Source organism: Carassius carassius, chromosome 49, assembly GCF_963082965.1.
Source record: "Carassius carassius chromosome 49, fCarCar2.1, whole genome shotgun sequence".
NCBI classification, from domain to species: Eukaryota; Metazoa; Chordata; class Actinopteri; order Cypriniformes; family Cyprinidae; genus Carassius; species Carassius carassius.
This window is the reverse complement of record NC_081803.1, coordinates 9,392,651-9,417,805: the sequence shown is the minus strand read 5'-3', so window position 1 is coordinate 9,417,805 and position 25,155 is coordinate 9,392,651. Positions and strand designations below refer to the sequence as shown.

Below are 25,155 nucleotides of genomic sequence, written 5' to 3'. Positions count from 1 at the left end.
CTGAGTTTGGCTGTTTATTTCGAGGGAAACACAGAAGCCCTCATGCTGCTGTGGCTTGCTGGGTAGCAGCAGGTTTTCTTCTTGTAAACACATCAACCTTTTGGAGAACCCCTCTGTCTGCGGACTTCACCAAACACAGCGGATTGCCCCTCTTTCCCACTGCCAGGGCCAGACAGAGCACTGTGCGAGTGTTTTTTAGATGTGTTTGTGTGATTTATTAACCCTCATTTTCTGTTTGGGGTCTGAAATCCTTTTAATATCTTGAAAAATTAATAAAGCATTCATGCTGATTTTTCACGACTTTACTTATTATTTAAAAAAAAAAAGTTATTATACATAAATCTTTGAAGCATTTAAACTCATCACTTAAAATCCCTGATTTTACATAGGCTAACATTCTAAATAAGTTCTATACTAATTCTAAATAAAATGCATTTGTTTGTTTGTTTAGGGTTATTTATATATAAAATGATTTGTTTATTTCTTAATTATATAATTAATGAATTAAATATTTAGTTAACACATGCATACTAGTAATTTATCTTGTAATAATAAAATTAATATTATTATTATTATTATTATTATTATTATTATTACTACACTGATCAAAATTATAAACGCAACACTTTTGTTTTTGCCCCCATTTTTCATGAGCTGAACTCAAAGATCTAATACTTTTTCTATGTACACAAAAGGCCTATTTCTATTAAATATTGTTCACAAATTTGTCTAAATCTGTGTTAGTGAGCACTTCTCCTTTGCCGAGTGCATGGCCAGCATACTCACCACACATGTCACCCATTGAGCATGTTTGGGATGCTCTGGATCAACATATACGACAGCGTGTTCCAGTTCCTGCCAATATACAGCAACTTCACACAGCCATTGAAGAGGAGTGGACCAACATTCCACAGACCACAATCAACAACCTGATCAACTCTATGGGAAGGAGATGTGCTGCACTGTGTGAGGCAAATGGTGGTCACACCAGATACTGACTGGTTTTCAGATCCCCTAATACAGTAAAACTGCACATTTTAGAGTGGCCTTTTATTTTGACCAGTCAAAAGGCACACCTGTGCAATAATTATGCTTTCTAATCAGCATCTTGATATGACACACCTGTGAGGTGTGATTGATTATCTTGACAAAGGAGAAGTGCTCACTAACACAAATTTGTGAACAATATTTGAGAGAAATAGGTATTTTGTTTGCATAGAAAAAGTCTTAGGTCTTTTAAGCTCATGAACAATGGGAGCAAAAACAAAAGTGTTGATCAGTATCCTTCAATCCATTTCTAAAACAGCTTGTCCATTTCAGCTGCTCTTCATAAAAAATACATAAAGCTAATAAGTTTTTTTTTTTCATAAATAAGTTTATGATTAAACTTATATTATAATGGTAATAAGTTACCATTACTACTACTACTACTACTACTAATAATAATAATAATAATAATAATAATTATTATTATATGTTTTTCTACAATGTATAATATATATATATATATATATATATATATATATATATATATATATATATATATATATATATATATATATATATATATATATATATATATATATATATATATTGTGACGAGTCAGCTGCCTCCTCCCTGATTGTCACCGGCACCCCGTCCTAAATCGCCGCCCTTCACCAGGCTCCCGACTGGAGTGGGTGTGTGAGAGGAGGGGCGCTGGAAGAGTCAGGGCTGGCGGCGTGTGATGGGGCACACCTGAAGGAAATGGAGCCTCATCACCGCCGCTGTTTAAAAGCCCAACGCGCCTCTCCTCGGGAGACCGGTCTCTTCCCCGTGCATGCACACTGGTGTCCTCGTGGGTCCAGGAAGGGTGCGTTGAGGGACTCCCGCGCCACTAGAGACATGAACTGCCGGACCCGCGATCCGGATGAGAACCGCACCCGTTTACACGGCCGACGGGCCAGGATGCCGGGCCATCCATCCCCTGCCAGCGCCGCGGCCAACGAGAGTGATGCGGCCGCTAGAGGAAGCCGCCGCCCCTCGCGCCTCGGACCGAAAGGGGAGCGCGTGCGGCCACCGGACTCCGCCCCTTACCTGGACCCTTCCTCCATGAACACTGCCCGACCTACACAAACCCCGTAGGACGACGAGGACACCAGATTCCCTGTTTATTTTGGACACTCTTCCCCTTTGGCCACTTTTATCCCCCGTTTTATTTGATTTCTGTTAATAAAAGCCTCTCCGAGGCCTGACGCCACGCCCACTTTGTCTGTCTTGTGCTCCTCCTGCCACAGTATATTTACATATTACATTTGAAATTACCTCATTTGACTGAAAAGCTTTAAAACAGCATGCATGTCCCCACAAATCTTTGCAGTCTTGCAATAAGTGACATCTTCACATATAGACATGCTAATACAAACATGTGTGCTTGCATACACTCCTGCATGACTCTCGCTTACACACACTCGCTTATACATACACGCACATCTGTGTTTATTCAACAGAGTTTCTACAGTCATCTCTAAAGATAGCAGCATGCAACGATATGGCAAATCCGTCCCTTAGAAATTCTTCACAGAACAGCTGATAAATGGTTGACATAACCGTGTAATTGCTTTAATGGGATTTTAAAATAGTAATTTCTAACTTAAGATCACAAAGAAATCCGTCCATGTGCTTTTTGTTGAGCATCAGAGAACAACATTGGAAGTGTGACATGATGTTGTTTTGACACGTTGCATCCAATGACAGTAATTTCTTCCTCTCTGCCTCCATCATCTCTCTCTCTCACCTTGATAGATAAGCATCATGCTGGGCTCTCGCTAGGACAAGTGGCTAATTACCAGCTAAAAATACCACCTCCTTAGTAATAATTACCGTACATCTTTGGATAATGATTCATATTTCGAGTGTTGTGATGAGTGGGTACGTTCAGTAATGTGACGAGCCGTCAAGCAGCTCTGCCGTGACATTGAGGCTTCTTCAAATATTGAGAAAGGACAGGGAGATGGAGGGGGGCACAGGGGAGGGAAAATGGGACGAATGTGGCAGCTACACGCCAGGCATGATTTCCACGAGACTGCACAACTGTCTAAACTGATAGTAGAAGAAAGGACAAAAATGTCCTAAAATTGAAGCTGCATTTTCATGTTACAAAATGTGAGTTCAAATTGCCCTTTCCATTTAAATAAAATCACTTGGCTGGTACATTTGTAATAGAAATCTAAGAATGATAGTCTGTATATTCTCACAGAAAAAAAAGCAGTCACTGGCTAAAAGGTACACCTTATTAAGCCTAAATGGTACATATGAGTTCCTTTTGAAAGGGTACTGCCTGCAGTTTTGAACATTTTTCTTTCAAAATCATTATAAAATCGTTCTAGTTGTCACAAGTCGGTCAGCCGCATCACAACGCACTCCGTCACCTGAGTATTAATCACCAGCACCTGTTCACTATTCAATCACCAATCTCCCCAGTACTATATAAGCACACACCTCAGTTCACTTGATCATCCGATCTTGTGACTTATCAGCGGAACCTTCCACTGCCTAAGTTACCAGCATTGACTCCTTCAAAACTTACCTCTTGTGCTTACCTTCTCTCCAGTGAACCTCCTTTTCCAGTTACCCTCCTGTGCATCAATATCTCCATTACTAACCATCTCCGAGGTGTGTGCTCCAAACCAGCTAATCTGGTCACCCCATTCGGCAACAACTCAGTCCGATCGCAAGTTCTCTCATCCTCCATCCACCTGCTACTCTCCCACCGTTTATTCTTATCCGTTTCAATAAATTCTGAATACCACTAACCCTCTGCCTAACTCAATTTGTTACACTAGTCAGGAGATGGATATATATATATATATATATGTGTGTGTGTATGCTTTATCAATGCCAAGAACCAGAAGCAAAAGGCCTACAGCAACTCGGAAGCAGTTGCAGGATTTTTTTGACAAAGAGTGGTCATTATGTGACAATATCACAAACTCTCCTCAAATGTTGCTTGTATGGGAGAGTTCCAAGAATGGCCTAGTCCGAGCCCAGACATAAAGCCCAATGGGAAACTGTTGAATGACTTGAAAACTGCAGTCCACAAACGTTCACCATCAAATTTAACTGAACTTGAGCAGTTCTGCAAAGAAGAGTGGGCAAATATTGCAAAGTCTTGATGTGTAAATTTAATAGAGACATATTCCAACAGACTAAATGCTGTAATTAAAGCAAAAGGTGGTTCAACAAAATACTGACACTAGGGGGTGATCCTTTTTCCAACTCAGTGATTCATTTTTATTTCTGACATGTGGGTGTTATATCTTTTACTTTGATGCTGTAAGTTGCACTGAATAAAACAAAACAAGCTTTTTGCTAAAATGTTATCAATTGTAAATTTAATTATATCTAATCATATTTAATTATATTATATATTTAATTTAATAATTTTTAGGGGTCTAACGATATATAACAGGAACCAAAAAAAACACACACAATACACCATCCACAAAACATATTGCAGTAGGCCTACTTTTGGTACGCAAATGCTTGAGAAATTGTGCACGCTGTTTGAAGGTGTGTGTGTGTGTTGCATGTGCATACACACAGTGTGTTCCAAATGGGATATATCGTCCTCCGAAGGGCACTTCGAAGTGAAAACAATCATGACCCTGATATTGATCTGAACGGTTACACCCCTATTTATTATATATACTGTAACTAATATTAGTAAATATAATTGATTAATTACAATTTATAATTACAATTTGGACATTATTTTGTCAGTTTTAAATTGGAAGGTTAAACTTTCATACATTATCAGCTATGCCGACACAGATTCTTAGAAAGAGAGAGAGAAATAATTGATTTCCATATATATTGACTTTTGCACCATAATGGAGTGTGCTTTTAATGTTTAAGTGGTTTAGTTGGAGTGTAAACAGTATATGAAGACAAAAGTATAAATGAGTTTTTTGTGAAGCTGTTCCTCTCTCAGAGTGCTGCCCTCTCCTCATCTGCTGAGCCGCTGCGTTGGTTGCAGGCTCAGAGAGGGAGTGGGAGGCCAACTGAGACATTGCGGCTAGTGCAGAGGAAGTGCATGCTGATTCCACTTCTCATTTCACTTATGATCTACAAAAGGTTCCTTATTGCTTACTTATAATTACCTGTCTCTCTTTATGCCTATATGTGCATGTGCATGTGTGTGTGTGTGTGTGTGTGTGCAGATGGGCTTGCCATAGTGAAGGCAGGCTGAGCTGTTATGCCCAGCAGACACCTACATGAAAGTGAAGAGCTCTCAGAAGTGAAATCAGGACAGATGGTGTTTTAGAAAGCCTGTGCACCTTATTGTGTAAAACCAGCCTTAGGAACTTGTGTTTTGTGCAATGCACTTTTATTATGAGTTTGTTGATTATTTTCCTCCATAAAATCATGAGCTAACATGATATTAAGTCCAGTGTATTATATATTATAGTGTATTATAGGTTATACTAACTATGAGAAAAAAAGAAAAAAAAGAAAGGAAAAGAAAAATCAGGTTGTGTGTATCAGGTTAAATGCATCTTACAAGCCGTTTGCATTTAGATTCTTAGTTCTAACCTTAAGTAGAAAGAAGAAGGTATAAAACTAGATTTTCTGAGGAAAATGTATGTCTTTGTCAGTACACAATATTACCACCAGAACGACAAGGCAGTGCTATGTGGTGGCTTAGGTGTTTTGAATGCTTTATATAATGTTTTTGCCAGTTTCTTGGTGGTTTGTGGTTTAGCTGTTAGAATATTAGGAAGATGACTCATTTTTGTAATTTTGCTTTTAAAAGGAGATGAATTCAGAGACACAACTTCTTGAAGAGGGTTTAAAAATCCTGACAACGTTTTGGTGTTAGGCTGTCAGCATTGTGAACTTAAAAATTCATCCCATCTAAAGCACAGCCTGCTTGTGTAACCATCTAATGGCTTTAACAATATATTTCAAGAGAATTCCTGCCAGAAAACAAAAAAATAAAAATCTGCTGCAAAATATGCCCTTTTGGGGGAATGTGATAGTTTTGTGAAATAAAATGTTGGTTGGATTAATTATTTATTTATTTAATACATTTTTGTAATATTTTATTTATTAGAATGTATATATTTTGTTGTACTATTTAATTTGTTTTAATAGTTATTTATTTGTATTGGGAATAATAGCTCTTTATTTAAAAATTTTATTGTAATTAATTTCAAGCTTTTTGTATTGGAAATAAATCTCTTTATTTTTTAATTTTATTGTAATTCATTTCGAGCTATTTTTATTAGTTGTTTATTTAATTTAATTTATTTATTTATTGTATTTATTTATTTTACAATGATATGTATGTTTGTTTGTTTGTTGTGAATTTTAAAACTTCAGTTTGTTTTGCTGCATAGTTGTTGTTTTTTTATTCTTAAAAGTTTGTTTGTGCATGAGAGGTTGTAATTAATGAGGGTGAAGATATTTGACGGCTGATATTATGTGGAACGCCATGCCTTCGGAGTATAGCTCCTTGAAATTTGTACTTGTCATTTTCAATGTGACATAGACCACAGCAGGAAACACTCATTTTCTTCTGATTATACCCCTGCTGTTAATTACTGTCTTTAAACAATGCTCCATATAAAGGGTGGGATGACAGCTTTCAATATCTGCTGGAGAAGCTCCACCCCTTTTGAGATCCTGTGTCATATCCTGTCAGAAGCTGACGTCTAGAGGGAGTCACTGAGCTTTGGTTGCTCTGTCACTGTAAGGTTATGTTTATGTCACACAGTAATGTAGAGCTGCAATTTGAAATGGTGTCAAGGGACTGTGGTTCAGAAACAGAATTATGTGTGCGAGAAATGCATGTAATGCAGTTACGATTACTGGTGACAGACAGGAAAAAAAAAAAAAAAAAAACGGATCAAGTGTTAGTGAGGAATTGGATCTGAGAGGTTTTCTGGGTGGGCCATGAGATTTCCTGCAGTAATTTGTCTTGATTGACAGCTCTGTGGCATGTCATAATAGGAAATTGATGATGCTCTCTTGGAGACGCCGTTGGCTGGTAATTGATTGAGATCTTCTTGTGTGTGCAGGATGACATCTGTTCCAATGAATGGGTGGGATTTTGATTGGGGATCCCTGTACTGTTTTCCTTTTGAGACTCTCAGATGCATTTGTATGCGACTAATTGGTTGTAAATCTACAGGGTTGAAGAGTGCCTCACTACAGATGTGTTTACTCAGGTAATCATCATTAGACACATGGGCTGCGCTTCCTTCAGCTTTGTACATGTGTGGGATTTCACCACTCTACAAATAATCTAGACTAAGAAATGCAACTCTATGATGCTTGACTGGTTGCCAGGGTGTTGCTAAAGTTCTTGGCTATATGGTTGAGAAGGTGTTGTAGGTGGTTGTCTTGGTCTTGCTACAGTACGTGGTTGCTATTTTTTTATTTTATTTTATATTTTTAAACCAGTTTTAGTGCATTGATAAACAGTTTGGATAAAGTGCATGTACAGTTCTCTCTCCACCTTCAATACCACGACTTAGGTGCCCTTGAGCAAGGCATCGAACCCCCAACTGCTCCCTGGGTGCCGCAGCATAAATGGCTGCCCACTGCTCCGGGTGTGTGCTCACAGTGTGTGTGTGTGTGTGTTCACTGCTCTGTGTGTGTGCATTTCGGATGGGTTAAATGCAGAGCACAAATTCTGAGTATGGGTCACCATACTTGGCTGAATGTCACTTCACTTTCACTTTCAGTGTGCTTCTGTGTGGTTTCTAAGTCAATGGTAAAGTTATCTGGAGCTTTTAGTGTGTTGCTACAGTCAGTTGGTAAGTTGTGTGGATGGTTGCCAGGGTGTTGCATTGTGGTTGTTAAGGTACTTTGCTAAACATTTGATAAACTGTTGTCAGGGGTTGCCAGGGAGTTGCTATGTGGTTACTAAAGCTCAGTATGGAACTGTGTGGTTGCTAAATAGTTGCTGTGTGGTTAAAATTATGTTAAGTATTGTTTTTTGTGCGGTGCCGATTGGTGTATTGAAGGTGTGTAGGTGGTTGCCAGGGTTATTCTACAGTCAGATGCTATGGTGTAGTGGGTGGTTTCCAGGGAGTTGATATGTGGTTGCTAAGATGTTGCTGTGTGTTTAAAGTTATATTAAGGAGTGTTTTTATTGCTACATCCGGTTATAGTTATGTGGACGGTTGCTAGAGTCTTGCATTGTGATCACTAAGTTTCAAACTGTTCTCTAATGTGTTGTTTGTAAACATGCTGCTGAGTGGTTTCTAAGATTATCTGAATGTTTTAAGGATGTTGCTACAGTCAGCTGGTGAGTTGTGTGGGTGGTTGCCAGGGTGTTGCTGTGTGTTCACTAAGGGGTTTAAGTGGTTTTAGCAGATTGCAACATCTGGTTACTAAAGTGTTGTGGGTGGGTGTTGCTATGTGGTTGCTAAGGTTTTTCGAATGTATTTTAGAGTGTTCCTGTATGGTTGAGTGGTTAAAGCAGGTTGCTATGTGGTTGCTGTAGCACTGGGTGTGGTTGCCAGATTGTTTCTATGTGGTTGCCAAGATGAGTGCTTTTAATGCATTTTCATACATTTTCTAAGGCATTTTGTTGCTAGGGCAGTGGTGGGATGTTAGGTGGTTTTCAAATCCATAATTATCTCCTTCAACATAAATTCGCAATTGTAACATCAAAAATAATGTTGGTACTTAATAACCTGCCCAAACGCTGCAGGGTAACACTCTTCTTATACTAATTTCTCCCAGCCAGCAATGTGTTTGGTTGCTCTCTATGAGGTCCTGTTGAGATGAAGTGTGTGATGTAAGTTCAGGACACAGGCAGGACGGCGAGGTCTTTGTGGGATTAGGGCGCTCTGGGGCTTTCTGTCCTGGGGGTCTGTTCTGGTCTTTGATGTGAATCAGGACTCAGGTTCATCACCCAAGAGCTGAACAGCAGGATAGCAGTCCACAGAAATAGACTGAGATAAGAGCAGACCAGCACAGCAGCAAGACATTTTCTAAATCATCTGAAGCATTGTTAGGATTTGATTTCATTCATATATTATTTTCTCTTAGTGCTGTTTGCAAAGGCAACCGAACACAATCTCATTTGACTTCAAATAGCCGCCTAGCAGTCCCTTAAAGGGTTAGTTCACCCAAACATGAAAATTAGCCTGTTTTGCTTCATCACTTTTAATGAATCTTGTAATGAAAATGTGTTTTAGAAGACTTTAATTTGAAAGTTCACAGGAAAAAAACATGCCTTTACATTGTAAAATAATGTTTTCTCGAAGTTATTTAAGTATGTTTTACATTTAAAAAAAAAACAATATCAGTTTTTCTACTTTACCTGCGTCTTTGTAATGATTTGTGAATACAGCTATTAGCTATTTCTGAGTGATAACGGTTCCTACACCAATTTTTTATCAGTGTACAGTAGCTGAAGAAACACCTATAAATATATACAGCTAAGGAATATTTTCTGTTACCTAAAATGGTACTGTAATGCCTCAGCTAATATTGCACTTCATTATTGCTGTCTATATGAAATGAGAAGTCTTGACCAAAAATCCTTCGTAATGGCCATCCAGATCTGCTACTGTATGTCAAAGCTAGTTATAAAGCATGTCAGAGATACAGTGGTGTGGAACCATTACGGACACATGCTCTAATTATAGACTCTGTTCTCAACATATCATATAATGGCATTATGTCTGATTAGAGAAACTGTCAGTGAAGGCATCGCTCAGCACAACCTATTTTATCAGAACAGCAAAACGGCCACACATCGCCAAATAAATTATATAATGAAGCATTTTGTTCTGACGAAAACAGACGATAACCTCAAAAGCTTTCATTAACTGTGTCTTCCCACACTGTCATTCCTAATGCAAGTTATCTGTCTCCAAAATATATTCCAAAGCCTGTCTATGGTGACATTCGCCAGAATTTAGTATGCATTGATGTCTGTAATATAAAGCTTTGCGGAAACCCGCTTTTACATAAAATCCAGAGGTGCTCTTTTTTTTCGCCTGCCGTGTGACGAGCAGCGGCTGCGCTTTCCGTTTTCCGGGTTTGACTAGCACCTTGAACACATGCTCTGTGATATTACATTGGCAGGATCAGAAATGATGAAAGAAATGAGATTCCATTTGCTGGATAATTTAAACTGCTGGATTTGATTGATGTCTACGGGCGGTGAAAGTGGAGGAGCGGAATATACATTGCAGAGTATAGTCAAAAAGCACCACATTATGTGACCTCCATGAGTTTGTGCGCATTAAAAATTAACAATGTTCAGCTAATTGAACCAACCTGGCAAATCGACCAAATATTCCCGAGCAGTAATGCCTGCAGATCAGAGAGGTTTTTTTGTATAAATGTCAGTAAACAAATAGAAAGCACATCAGATATTTCATCAGATTTTTTTAATTATTGCTGGTTCAAAAACTCTCACCGTGTTAACCTCCGTCTGTAGGGAGTTATGTTGATTATGACCAGTGTTTGTACTATACATCTGTTCTGTAAATGTCAGTGCCCTAAACTGGTTTGTGAAGGCTGACTGTGTGTACATAAAGCAATTCAGTCATTCAGTGAGTAAATATCTGCAATGTGAATTATTATTTGTGTTATTATGGTGTTTGTCCACTGGGGATGATAGGTCACTGATGTATTAGACTGAGTGTCCATGATAAAGAAGTTGGAAACATAAAAGCCAGATTAAAATAACAAAAATCTGATGTAACTATCAACTAAAAAGTAATTATTAAACTGAAATATTATTTAATACATAACATTTTAATCATTTGCTTGAATAAATGTGAATGTTTACAAATACATTATAATTTAAAATATTCAAGGATTGTGTCATATTACTTTTTTCTTATATTAATAAGCAATAATAAGTTAGCTTAAGTTAGCTTAAATATTTTCGAAGCAAATTTTGTATTATACTATTCATTATTTTTTTTGTATAAAATAGAAAGGACAACAAATTATTATAATTGACCCTGATGCTGAATAAATAATAAGTAAAAATAAAAAATATATATATATATATATATATATATATATATATATATATATATATATATATATATATATATATATATATCAAATATATATCAAAATAATGAGTAATGGGCTCTTCTGCCAGCTGCCAGTTAGAAAAACAAATAAATAAATACAAACATAAAATAATAATAATAATTGAATGTACTGCAAATATCAGGTAAAAAGTAATATATTACATTTAATATTAGATTTAAAATATATTTTTTTTATTATTTTATTTTAAATAATATTAAGCGAAGTTGCTAAACAATTTGTTAAGAATTTTGTCCATTTATTTTAACTAATGTATTAATTATTTTTTTTTATTAAATTAATAAGGGAAAGAAAGTCATTGACCCTGATGCTGAACTTTTCTTATAATGAGTAATGAGTTTCCTAGTCTTTTACTCTTCTTCACGTTGTGCTGTGCTGTGTTTTTAAAGTGCTTCCATCAGAAGGAAGCTAAACTACTCTTCTGCCAGTAAACAACAGCACCAAATGGTTCCTCAGTCTGAAACAGGCAATAACAGCATTAGCGGTGACCCCCTGCTCTGCGGGTTGTGATTTATAGCACTTGGGAGCCCGATTTTACCTCGCAGAACCCAGTGCTAGAAAACAACACAGAAACCGCTGGGAATTCAGGGCCAAAATGATGCTCAGAGGTGCTCGTAGAGGGAAATTTTCAATGTGCGACCAGATTGTCATTCTTGTACCCTGCTCTCTTCATCTCCATCTTATGGTGAAGAGGCTTGTGGCGTTTCCTCCAGGAGTGCTTAGAGCCAGACATGGCCTCTAAAAATCTCAGTGGCCCATGGAGGGTGCTCAGATCTGGGCAGAGTGAGTCAGGATATCTGGATCCTGCAGTTACTACACTCAGCTGTCCCCGGTGGTTTGGCAGTGCACTCGATTCACTGCTCTCGACGAGATGTTCTCTCGTTGTGTGTTCTGACACCCAGAGGGGATGAGATACTGAGCCTGCAAAGCTGTATGCATTTATTTTTTTAAGATTCTTGTGCTGGATACATAGGGCAGTTATCACAGTTGTAATTGTAGTTAGCTGTGTATTTGTATTGCTTCATCTTTTAATATAGGATTAGTTCATCCAAATGTAAATAATGTGATTATTTACTCACCCGCATGTCATTGAAAACCCATTCGATTTTCTTGGGAAAGAAAACCAGCAGTGAAATGTGAATCTATAAATATACAAGTGAAAATCATTAATTAATGAATCACTTTTCTTATCTTTTTTTCTTTTCTTTTTTTTATGTTCATACATTTTGTTGGTAAAAAAAAATGCCAATGCCAAACACCTAAACCTCATATGTTTTTAGCCTGCTAGACTAAATTATATTGGTGATAAATCAGAAGAATTTACATTAACAATGAATGAAGAATACATGACTGAGAATGCTAACAATATGTGCAATGTGTGATTGTTGAGCCTTTTAGTGATTTCTAATGACACATTTTCATTTCCTGGTTTACTAAGACCAGTATTTACAGTAAAACCAGAATTTTTTTGTATCTTTTTTTTCACTCTTTCTCTTGTGCCACCCTGCTTGATGTGTCCTGCTCCTGAGCTGGCTTGATATGAGAGCAGCATAAGCAAAAAATGATTACATACGCACACTTGCCTCTTTTACTGCTGTCAGGAATCAAAAAGAAAAAAGAATTGGGCCCACTGCATTTGATTTGCCTGCTTCCTGTGAAGCTCAAGGCTTTCTGCAATAATCAGATTGTCTTTTGTAGTGTCTGTGAGCGAGATTACAGAGGTGAGGTCTGAAGTGTTTTGTGTGTAAAGACTGAGTTTTGAGGTGAGTAGCTATGAGCAGTAAATCTCTGAGAGGTCTGTTGATCTTAGGCCAGGTCAGGAAAGGCGATGACCGGTAAAACAAAGAGTCCAGATCTGAGAGCAGATTCATCGCCTCCAGCAATACTGATTCCTGAGCAGAAGGCAATTACTATAAAACATCTGATTTCACAGGAGAGCCCATTCCTAGACATTTATGTGTAACCTTTAATTTGTCCAGAAGAAACACATAGAAATTGTCCGTCAGAGAAGTCAAATGGACCAAAAAGAGAGTATAATATATCAAATGTTTTTTTATTAAAATGAATAATTCTCCACAAAATGAAAATTGTGTAGATGGAGTTGTTTGTGTTCATATACTGTATTTGCATATTTTATGACTCAAGCCTCAAGTTTGTATAACTGCTGAATTTACTGCTGGCATTAATCACAAAGTCCTACTGTGTGAAATGTTCAACGCTAATGAAATTCATAATTAAGGAACAGTATGCCTGCTGACAAATGTGCTCAAGCTGAAAGACGACTGTCAAGTTTTTATTATAAAACGTGTCATTCGTATTTGTGATAATTTAAAGACTTTGAAGTATCTCACAGATAATGCTTACACTGAATATGTTGACAGAAACCAAACATTTAAAATAACTTATTTTACTGAAAACATACCAAGTGCAAATACACACACTGACTTTTATATTCATTCTGAAAATCTACATTTGTGAGATCCTTTACATCTGAACAGTTTTGATTACATTTATACAGGAAAACATATTGATTTATTTTGTAGTGGAAAGCTAAAGTTAGACCTTTGGGGTAAGATGCACCCCAAAGGTCTAACTTTAAGCAGTGATATGTATTTCTTTTTTTTTTTTTCTTATCTAATTTACTGATTATTATAATTTTTGGAATTATAATTATTTCATTCATTCATTAAAAAGTAGAAAGAATGTATGAAATAAGTTTCTTATGTTAATCAAGGATTCATTTGATCAAAATTGCAGTTAAAAAATAAAATAAAATAAAATAATAAACTTCTGCATTTTTTTCAGGATTATTCAATGGAAGGTTCAAAAGAACACCATTTATTTAAAATATGGATTTTCTGTAACACTGTATAAGTCCTTACTTGTCACTGTTAATAAATGTAATGCATTGTTTGCATTTCTTAAAATAAAATAAAATAAATAAAATAAAATCTAACACCAATCCCCATATACATTACGTTATTATTAAACCCTTAACCTAAGTATTAAATCTTAAGTATAAAACTGATTCAAGCAAGTTTGCACAGGTGTACACTCCTCACTTGTCTTCAGAAAATGTAAAACTAATAACTTATAAAAAGTAGAACTCCTCATTTGTACAGCTTATTACACAGTGACACCCTGTGTGAAAGATGCACTCTGTGTCGTTGGAGACACACTCAAAGATTCAACGCCACTAACAGGTGATAAAAGACGAATCTAATTTGCAAATGTAAATGAATGCAGATCAGAACAAAAGAAAAGAACATGATGCATTTTCCCTTCCAGTAATACCCCGAGCATCTAGAGGTGCCAATGAAGTGTGTTTATGTGTATGTGTACCTTTGTTTGCGGCACCTCTGGCCTGTGCACACATCAGGGCAGATGAGTTCTGTATCTGTAATTAGAAAAGCAAATGACCCTGATTAACCTTCGAAGCTGGCAGATTGGGGTCATCGGATAAAAGCTACAGAATAAAGCTGTGTGCAGAGTTCAGGGCATCACGGCTCTCTGAGCTTCCTCCTTTTATTCATTGTGGAAAGTTTTCTAAGGCTCCCCGACCTCCTCCGATCTGCTTTGCTCTCACTAGACCTCTGCGTATCCTGAAAAGAGCAGCATGCTCTTTAAAGCTTTTTCGTGTCATTATTTCTTTTATTCTTCCTTTCTATCTCTGATGCACCATCTTATCTAGCCCCCATGTGCTTTATAGGGAATCGAAAAAGGAAGCTTGTTGTTTGGCTTGTAAATAAGCCTCTTACAAGAGCTCTGTGGGGAGAGACGGGAGGGCGGCGGGGCAACGAGGCTCTGTAACTTGATCTGGATAGAATAAATAGCTGCAGAACAAGACAAATGGCCTTTACATTGACGGCTGGAGAGCATTCGCTGTGATAGAAAGAGTCAGGAAGTGAGTCTTTGTTTTATGACCAAATATGATGCCTTACAATATGGTTTGATTTTGCTCTTTTTTTTTTTTTTACATTAAGACATTAAGAAACTTACATAATTATGTGGTTTGATGAATATGCTACAGCATATTTAGCAAAGCCATGTTTATCTAAAATTACTAAAATGTCAATTCCTGGGGGCTTCCTCTTCCAAATTCATGAGGTGCATTCTGGGATGATTGTACACTGCACTGAAGTAATTTGTCATAAGACTGTGTTAAATTGGATAGTTCATAGCAAGGGAACAATTCAAAACTCATTCATGTATTATGGTAATATTTGTAATTAAGATTTTAAATTATAAAAATTCAAGTTTAAAATATTACTTGTAAGTTCAAAAAGTTATTTAGTAATTTATTGCTTTATTGTTAATTGCAGTTAATAATTTCCCCTCGTTTTATTTATATGTCTTATTCTGGCCAATTGATGGCTGTATTTGCTTCAGTATCCACTTCAGGTCAAGTTCTTGCTTTGTCACAAGGGCTGAAAAGATACTTTTTAAGAGCATGGCTATCCTCGGTTTAAAGTGTGTCCAAATATTTGACTGCTATAGTGTATCTGTGAAAGTTGTCAAATCCGTGTGCTGATTTTGTCTTATTATTGAAAGAAAGTCGCAGGTACACTGTGTTTGCATGATATGTTCCAAAGCTGTTGACATGTCTAAGCACCATCACCAAACTGCCAGTGATGAACTCCGCTTGTGTGTACCGCAGTGCCTCGATGAGAAGTGTCATCCTGCGAAATAGCTGATAATGGTTTTGTATTCTTGTCGTTGTTATCAGTTGCAGTTTCTTAATGAAGAAAAAATATCCTACAGCCGTAAAACTGCAAGCGGGGTTATCACTTGCAATGTAACCAAGCAACAGAAGTATGTGTGTGTGTGTGTGTGTGTGTGTGTGTGTGTGTGTTTTGACACTTGGACAGTGCACCGTTGGACATTGAATCAGTCATTTTAGGTATATATGTCTCTGTGACGAGTGGGGCGGGGCCGAGGGATGTGGGAACGAGCGAGGCCGGTGGAGTGATTGGGAAATGAACGACACCTGTTCGACCCACCGGTCTTGAGTCCCTCGGAGGAGATGGAAGGATATAAAACAGGAGCGACGACAGTGAAGGACGAGAGAGGACCAGGCCTGGGCTTTATTTTATGTTTTGGTTTTTATTTGTGCGCATCAGTCATCCGCGAGGGGCTGATGCGCTGTTTTGTGTTTATTTTGATTATTAAAGTTTCATTTTGATTGTCTGCCGGTTCCCGCCTCCTTCTTCCCGATGATTATGGAGTTTTGATTATTACAGTCTCCGTCTGTTCTGTCAACTTTAATGCTAATTTTTCCTCAGCAGGACACAGAGCCTCACAGAATCAGTGCTAACCAGCTCAATGATTTCAGTAGCCACTTTAGTTTTGTTTGTCAGATTGAAAAGTGATTTCTTAATTTATTTGCAACTACACTTTTAAACTTAAATTAAAATAACCGAAATATGCCTACTGTGTTTATTTGCCATTTTGAAAAGAGATTTATATACATTTTTATTTTTCAATTCATAAATTGATACCCCTCCACAAAAAAAGAAACACTTTTTACTTCATAATAGTAAATTTTTTAAATAATTACAAAAAAAATGGGACTTTACATGTGATTCAGATGTGAATATGGATTAAATGTGAAACTGAAGTAGAAAAACTGACAGTATTTTATTTAACTTTTATTAAACTTTATTTACAAAATTGAGAACTCATATTTAGAGTGTAGTCCCCTTTCAGTCGGTCACGTTCGACGTTACGAATGGGGATCTCGCCCGAGAGCCCAATCACCTTCGAGTGGTACAAAACGAGTCAATGGTACAACACCCCGTTCTAGCTCTTTTTCTCGTAAGAGGGCTACTTCGGCTGATGGCCAGGGTGATCTGAGGGTTACTGTGTGGGCTTCCCCGACGAACCAACCTCCTCGGGCCACACCCCCCTCACATACATCGCAGCCGGTCGAGTTTCCGGAATGAGTTTGCTGGACCCTCTCAGGCTCCTAACATCTCATTCGGGGCTTGCGAAGAGCAATCCGCTTGCTGCGCCATTCCACTCCGCGGACTGGATACGTGCGCTATTCCCCTCAGGTGAGTTCCTCAGTCAGAACTCTGGGTTCCTCCAGCACTGTTAATGTCCAACACTTGTGTACATGCCCTTTGGTGAGCCCTGTGTGGGACTAGGTGCTTCCATGTGTTGTGATTCCCCTTTCTGGGCAATCCCACGTGTGTATGTCCACAGTAAGTCTCTCCGCAGCATGTGTCTTTCCCTTGGTAAGCCCCTTGCCAGCTCTGTCATTGAAACTTCCACCCTGCGGGCTGGGTACCTCAGAGTTCTTATGCATCACCACCTGGGTGGATACCTGCCTTCTGTAAGTCCTCCCATGGGCAGGCAGCCTGCTAGCATACGTCCAGCTGGAATATGCTACCCAGTATATTCTGTGTAAGTTCTCACTCGTGCTGGCCTCACAACAGGGTGCTATCACTCACACGCGTCGCTGGAAGACAGCCATGTGGCGTTTTGTAAGGGACCCCATTCGACTGAAAGGGAACGTCTTGGTTACGTATGTAAACCTCGTTACCTGAAGGAGGGAACGGAGCCGTTACGTCCCCATGCCACATTGCTTTTCCGCTGAATGGCTGGGTCACTGGCTCGGCTCCTCAGCGAAGACTTTGAATGTGAGTTGCTCACGTTGCTCCTTATATACCCGCTCTGCGGGGCGGAGCTCGCGATGAAAATCCCACAGACCAAGGTACTTTGTGTACTATTGGCTGGTTTTGTACCACTCGAAGGTGATTGGGCTCTCGGACGAGATCCCCATTCGTAACGTCTCCATTCCCTCCTTCAGGGAACTAGGGTTACATACGTAACCAAGACGTTACAAGGATATGAATACTAAAGCAAAAAAAACAGCTACACACTCATGTTGGCATTTACATCATTAGTTTTTCTACAGTTGATCAGACAAGCTTATCAAAGTTGATCTGGGAGCCATGATTCAACTGTCGTTTAGAACCAAAATATACAGTAATGATAATTTATATTAGACTGTACTAAATTTCTCCTAATTTATTAATTAAATTAATTAAATTGATTAAAAATGTAATGTTTTATTTTAAAAAACTCTCTAAATATTAATTTTGATGGAACCATAATGTAAATCAGGTCATAAACACATTTCCAGTACATTTTATTTGTTTGTAAGTAAGTTATCTTCTTTTGGACTAATCTGGTTTAATGAACTTCCACTCAAAGGAACAATTAATTAACATATCATTGAAATAAATGTAAAATTTTAAAGCAGAAAAACTGAAATATAATTTTATTGTATAACATACTCCAATAATCTTTGTTTTATTTAGCACACAAAAGAATGTTACAGAAAGATGATGGAATTTGATTTGAAAACGGTAAACAGTTAGAAATTATTTGAGCCAGGTTTGAAGCCCTGACTCCCATATGAGCATCGCAGCTCAGTGTACAAAGCCACAGATCGGTTGCTTTTCCTCTTACTTTATGTCTTCTTTTCACCTGTAAAAGTAAATAAAGGCATCCTGTTTACCACCCCACCAGCCCTACCAGCACCATAATGATAAATCATGTCCAAAACAGACAGAACTGTATTTGCATTCAGATTCCGTCAGCTGTTCAAAGCTGCAGATGGGGAAGCAAATCGTTTATTTTCTTCTATACATTCTCCTCTATTTTCCTTGTCTTTTGTCTAGCACTCTCACTCCGCCAGCCCTCTAAACAATCCGCACAGATACACATTTTGGCAGGCATCTGATTCAGCATGGCATGCGTCACCCCTCTCTTTCTGGCCGTTATAACCCTTCACTGATGAGTTTCATCATGGCGAATGGATTTCCTTCAGAATGTGTGTCCCTGTTGTAGTCTCTCAATGCAGAAAGACATATGGGTGTCCTGCAGTGGTTGTGCAGGCCTTCGCAAGCTGGCACGCAGCCAGTTTTGTGGGTGCCGTGCAGCACAGACTCTATCAAACCTCTGTAGTGTTGCATTGTCCAGTGAAGGCCTGTAGCTGTCAGACAAGCTGTTTCTGTATGTGTGTGTGTGTGTGTGTGTGTGTGTGTGTGTGTGTGTGTGTGTGTGTGTGTGTGTGTGTGTGTGCGTGAGGTACTTTGGGACATGGCTGTGTACATTGGCTGCTGGACAGCTTGGCACTAAACCACATGCATCTTCCTCAGAGTCATCACCTCAGACAGCTGTTTAAAATTGAGTATTTACACCAAGGAAGCTGCACACATATACAAACACACATGCACATGGTTTAGTCATAAAGATTCACACATACACAAACACTCACTGGTGACTTTATCATACAAACTCATATAAGCAAACATGCAGTCTGTTTTATGCTCAAAAATAACCAAAAACAGACACCGATATTTACTGCACTTGATATTATTTGACATATATCTTGATATTTACATATTAAATATTAGACATTACTTTGTTACAGATTTTTCAAGTTATATTTTAATAATGTAATGATGTTATTCTTATGAGCTCTTTAATAATCAAAGATTCCTTAAATAATAATAATAATCACATTTTCTACAAAAAATAAACACACACACACACACAAATATATAAATTTTACTACCCGGACTTTTAAATGAAATAATGTGTATATTTGTTCTACAATAGTGTGAGATTATTATCATTATTATTGTATTTTATCATATAATATTACTAGTTGTTTAATGAAAAAAAAAATGCAGCTAAACTGACATTTTGATCGCAAACTAGAAAATATTATTAATCTTGTTTTAAATTATTTTTGCAATTTTCATTTATATGCATCAATATAGAGTTAGAACTTAGTGATGAACTGAATAATTAAACTTAAGCATACAAATTTAAATTTTTGCTACTGAAATTTGATACAGATACATTATTAAATCTGTCTTAACACTCATATATTTATGAATTCCGAAACAAGGAAGGACTGTAAAACTAAACTAATGACGTGCTCTTTAGGCCAAACATTAGCCAAATAACAAGGTCTTGAAAATCATCACAATATTGAAAATATTGCTTAATTTTGTTTTATCAGCAAATTATTTATTTGATATATTGCCCAGTTCTAGTAGCTCACACATATACTGACCTTAACTACTGTATAAACACAGGGCGAAGTGACTGTCACCTGTTTGTCTCTGTGCGGGTCTTTCGAATCTCTCTGAGGATACTTACATTTGGAAATGCATGCCAAGCTTTCCAATCTGCTGTGTAAAAGTGCTAACTGCCAGGAAGTGGATATTTCCCCTGGCATCGGGACGTAGCTTAGATTAGCTACAGCAGATAAATCTGAAATAAGATGTGTAGTTTATTCCTTTAATATTTGAACTGCAGTTCACAAATTCAGTTGCTGGTACCTGTATTCTTAGTAACAGACACAATTTGTTTAAGGTTCCAATGACAGTATTACACAAAGCAAACACGTCACTGCCATAATTAATAGTGATTTCTATGTTATTTTGAGTGATTGTGAGGTTATTCAGGATGATTTCTGTTTATGGTGGTTTTGAAGGGTGTGCTAGGTCATGGCAATCATGGTCATGATTGAGAGTGTTCTGCATGGTTTCTTTTAGACACTGTCTGTTATAAATATTATTTTAGGGTGCTTTAGTCAATAAAATTTAAGAATCTTCAAATATAAATATGTAAACATCAGGACTGTTGAATTATAAAGGAGTGAATATCTCAGACAGTGTACACTGTTTCTGTGTTCTGGATGCATGCATTGTGTGGTAATTAACAGAGGAGGGCTGAGCCAAATTTGGTTTGTGTCAGTAGATGAGATTATCAGAGCCAACAGATCAGGAATTTCCCAGATTAAATTGATTGCATTCTATGCTTTTCCAGCTTGTTTTGCAGGCATTGGATGACAGCAGGGCAATGCTTTTAGTTTAACGATACTGTGGTTTGACGTTATTTGGTGATGCAAATGTTTAGGTCTTGTCAGATGAGGTGTGATTTGCCTTTCTGCAAGAGTGTTAGTTCCTGACAAGAGGACGTGAGTGTGTAAATGAGAGTGTGTGGGGTGGGGGGGTTGGGGGGGGGGGGCATGTTTACTTGCTCCTTTTTTGTAATATGTGAAAATGACTGGTCTGAGAGGTCTCAAGAGTGTCTGATTACAGTGATGTCAGTGTGGGCTAAAATGGCGGGTATCACCTTCACCCTGCTGTTTGAGGAACAACGATTTTGCACTTATATGTGTCCTTTAGACTCTGATTGCTCTCGGGGGAGTCTGCATTCACATAAGTTGATACTGTAGGGAAGTATGGGGTATGAGACACTGTCATTATCTCTCATTCTGTTGCTTGGGCTCAGTTTATCTCCTTCTGCATCCCCGCTCTCTCACAATTTTTCTTTTATGGTATAGTTACTCTCATCTATGCTGTAATAAGCCTCTTAAAGTGATCAAATTTTGGTTAGGGTCTAGAAATATATTAGTGGTCAGGACAAATATATATATATATACTCATACACTGATCAGTCAAAACATTATGACCACCTGTCTAATATGCTGTTGGTCCACTGCGTACTGCACCCCACCGAGGCATGGACTCTACAAAACTCTTGAAGGTATCCTGTGGTTTCTGGTACCAAGACGTTAAGCAGATCCTTCAACTGTGTAGCAATGTTTAAGTAAATGGTCATTCATTTGATGTAAAAGAAAATGGGACTCATCAGGCAACCTTCTTTCACTGCTCCGAGGTCCAGTTCCAACACTTGTGTGTGCCCATTGTAGGCACTTTCGCTGGTGGACAGGGGCCATCGAAGGCACACTGATAAAGTTTTTCCACTTGGGCTGGTGCAGGAGCTGGAGCAGGTGCTCAACCCAGACTGGCACTCATTCAGACAGACCCAATTCACGTTTTCACTGACAGGGAGCAGAACCCTCTACATCACCAACAGATTACCGGAATTTCTTGCAGAAAGAGAGCATTGGTCTTTTCTGCTGAACACTGCTTAACTGACATATTTAAAGGTCATATATTTTAAAGCTTTCTGGTGTTTTATTATAGGTTTTGATGTCATTAAGAATATATATTTGTGCTAAATAAGTCCTCAAAATTATCTCAATATATTTTTTACAGCTCCTCTCTCAGGAGCTCTGCTTAGAACAGGCCGATTTTGGGCATGTCTAATTAATATTCATGATCCTCTGTTCTGATTGGCCTGTTGTTTTCTGAGAGACAGATGGCCAGGCCAACCACAGGTAACTAGGGTCATGCATGCTGTGGCCTGGTGATACTCACAAGTAAGGTAAATAGAAACACCGGTTAAAATGGCCATACATGTTTGAGCTAAACTCCAGAGGTGGGTAGAGTACCCAAAAACTGTACTCAAGTAAAGGTAAAAGTACTTATAGAAATATTTACTCAAGTAACAGTAAAAGTACTAGTCTGAATAGTTACTTGAGTAAGAGTAAAAAAGGGTTACACTTTATTTCGATAGTCCACTTTAGACATTCTACTGACTATAAGTAACTTTGTAACTACATGTCAACTACATATCAACTAAATCTCAGAAATGTGGAACTAGATGTCTACTAACTCTCAGAGTAGACTGTTAGGGTAGGTTTAGGGTTAGTGTTAGGGGTAGGTTTAGGCTTAGTATAAGTTGACAATAAGTTGACAAAGAAAGTGTTAAAAGATATTAAGCAGACAGTCTACTAATACTCTACTAACTGCTAGTTGACATGTAGTTGCAAAGTTACTTACTGCTAGTAGAGTGTCTAAAGTGGACTATCAAAATAAAGTGTTACCTAAAAAAATTTCATCAGCCTTTACTCAAGTCTTCAATGTCACATAATCCTTCAGAAATCATTCCAATATGTTGATTTACTATCAATGATGTTCTTTTTATCATAATCCTAAACAAAATGTCACAGGTTCCAAAAAAATATTAAGCAGCAAAACTGTTTCCAGCACTGGTAATAAATCAATATATTAGTATTATATTTTGAAGGATCATAACTCTGAAAACTGGAGTAACAGCTGATGAAAATTCGGATTTGCATCACAAAATAAATTATATTTTAAAGTATGTATTATATATGTATAAATATCCTCTGAAACAGAGAAGAGAAAAAAATCCTCACATGACCGCTACGTTACAGAACATCAGGACAGGACAAACTTAGTAAATTGATTCCTTTGAGTGTTTTTAAGTTAAGAATGAGATCTTTTGAGTTGGACTCCCTCACATGTCAATGTTTTTAATTGAGATTTCATTGTAAGTGCATAATTGGCTTTCAAACTGTTTCTATTAATTTATTTGTCTTTATTTTCATGTTTTTTGTGTGTCTTTGTACGTATGTAATGATGTGATGTAATTCAGCTGCCTATCTTGGCCAGGTCTCCCTTGCAAAAGAGATTTTTAATCTCAATGGGCTTCTCCTGGTTAAATAAAGGATAAAAAAAAATCTGTCTGTTTACTTAAGCAGTGGTGGACAGTAATGGAGTAGCTTTACTTCGTTACTGTACTTAAGTACATTTTTCAAGTATCTGTACTTTACTGGAATAGTTTTATTTTGAGTAACTTTTACTTTTACTTCACTACATTCCAAAGCATAAGATCGTACTTTTAACTTCACTACATTTCATAAAACATATCGTTACTCCCTATAATATATCACGTTCTCCGACACGCAGAAGCGGTGTCTGATTCATCATGAACGAACTGAGTCTTCTCAAAATAAACTTTTAAATCGGATCGCAAATCGCACCGAACGTTTCGTTTACGAATTAGAATGATCCGATTGCAGCTGTTTTGGAGTCGACCACTCACTGATTCAAATGAACCGTTTAGTTCGAGTCTACAGAAGTAAGAACCGGGAGATCTTGTGAGCGCACGTGCGTCTGATCTTGCTAAAAGTAAGTTATTAATGTCGAAATTTAGGATTAATTATTGTAACTGAAAATCATAATTGTCAGTTGTTTGGGAACTAAATCCTCTGTAAAGAGTGATCTATTTAAGCCCACTGAAATGCTCGAGTGCAGACGCTGCAGACACATCAATCATCTCTGTGTTTTAGGTAAAAAAAAAAAAGTACCATTAAACTAACACAGATTAAATAAAATAACTCATGCATGTTCAAATTCCCCGCTGCCGTAATATTAACAGTTTTATTAAAATGCTACCATGTCCTACGTGTGTTTTTATATTGTTTATCAACAGTAACGTTATACATATGTATATTGTTTGGATTATCTAGACGAGTAGACAGACATGAATGTTTATTCATAACCGTACTGAAAATAATTAAATATTGTTAGCTGATGCTAACTGTCTAGCTAACAAGCTTGCTGGTGCTAACTTGAGGTAATTTTTATAAATAATGTCCAAATATTTTTATTTAACCACCTATATATATATATATATATATATATATATATATATATATATATATATATATATATATATATATAGATTACATCTGGGGAGAAAAGAAAGGATGTGGTATTCATAACATGGTAACTACAGTAATTATCAAAGTGGGAAGAGATGCACCCCGTTTGGCCAGGGGTGTTTTTACACCACAGACAAGGTTTGAGAAGGAAAGGAATCATTATGAAAATATAATTATATTTTCCTTAAAATGTTCTTCCTAACTTCAGGCCTTATTATCATGTCATATATAACTGTGAAGTTCAGTAAAGCAAGAAACTTTAAAATACTTTATTCTTACTGGTGAAAATCAGATGGTCAACTCTGCTTTCTCTCAGGTACATCACAGTGTAAGCTTCACAGTTAACATCACTCTCATCAGCGTAGTCCATATTAACAACAAAATATATATCCATATAGTGGTTATTTTGGAAAAAATCCCAGGTATTTTGAGCAGTAGGATTATAAAAAAAATATGTGCTAATATAAAATTAAATTAAGTAGCCTATAAAATTGCAAACATCTATCTTTCAGTACTTTTTTACTTAAGTACATAAAAGATTTAGTACTTTTGTACTTTTACTTGAGTAAAATTGAAAAAGGAGTACTTTTACTTTTACTGGAGTAATATTTTACTATACGTATCTGTACTTTTATGTACTTTATATGACTCGCTGAACGTACTCAAGCCG

The 25,155-nt window shown here is 37.2% G+C and overlaps 1 protein-coding gene across 3 annotated transcripts in view; it reads left to right on the top strand.

Moving 5' to 3' along the window:
* The window catches only part of cadm2a (cell adhesion molecule 2a), a 470,143-nt gene that overhangs the window by 140,833 nt on the left and 304,155 nt on the right, over nucleotides 1–25,155 (top strand). The window lies entirely within an intron of this gene.